Source organism: Entamoeba invadens, assembly GCF_000330505.1.
Source record: "Entamoeba invadens IP1 unplaced genomic scaffold scaff_1105074726079, whole genome shotgun sequence".
NCBI lineage: Eukaryota > Evosea > Mastigamoebida > Endamoebidae > Entamoeba > Entamoeba invadens.
This window is the reverse complement of record NW_004191893.1, coordinates 146,950-147,898: the sequence shown is the minus strand read 5'-3', so window position 1 is coordinate 147,898 and position 949 is coordinate 146,950.

The window sequence follows — 949 nt, the reverse complement described above, 5'->3', positions numbered from 1 at the left end:
CTATTTACTATTGAACATATGTTTTATTACAAATATAAAATAAAATAATAAATAATAATTATATAAACTTTGGTAAATTTGTGAAAGAAAAATTCTTTGTTATAAAAATTTTATATTTTTATAAAATATGTGCTAAAATTTTGATTTTTGCCGTTATTTTAGTTTTTGTGTGTTTTTTGATTAACAAAGAAATTGAAGTATAACTAAAAATAATTTGGATTTGTGCTATTTATTGAAATCACAATGTAATCGAGTTCTTGAATCTTGCCACGTGGAGACGGGGGTTTGAAATTTTGAGAGCCCTGGACCTATTTCACAAAAAAAAAATGTTATGACCACTATAGATGTGTTCATTTTAAGTCGATCTTACAAACTAATAAAATAACAAAAGTAATGCCAGTCTTTTTAAGTTATTAATTTATTTTTAAACAACAAAATTTTTGTTATATCGAAAAAATTTTAATGTTATCTCATCTTATCTTTTTAGTCTGTAATAATAATGTACACAAATTGTAAATTTGTGTACATTATTCACCCATTTAAGTTTTATACATATTGTATATATTTTGTGTCGCTCATTTTCTCAAATATTGACTATACATAGATATTTTTATTATACTTACAATAAACACTACTTTGAACTTTTTTCAAAAAGTTATTCTTCATATTTAAAAATCTATTTCTATTTAATTTTGTTTAATTATAAAAATTTACTTAAACTTTGTTCTAAAAAAACAATTAAAAACTTCCCATTTTTTTTATCATAATGTTGTTTATTAATAAACTTTTTTTTCGAATAAAAACATTTTTTTGTAGTTTTATTTGTTTTTAGAGCAATAACATGGGAATTTGCGGGGTTTTTCAAATTACACTTTTTGCACTTTTTTGATTTTTTTCGATATTGATACTTTCCATTTTTAAATCCAAAATAATTATAGTTTTCAAGTTA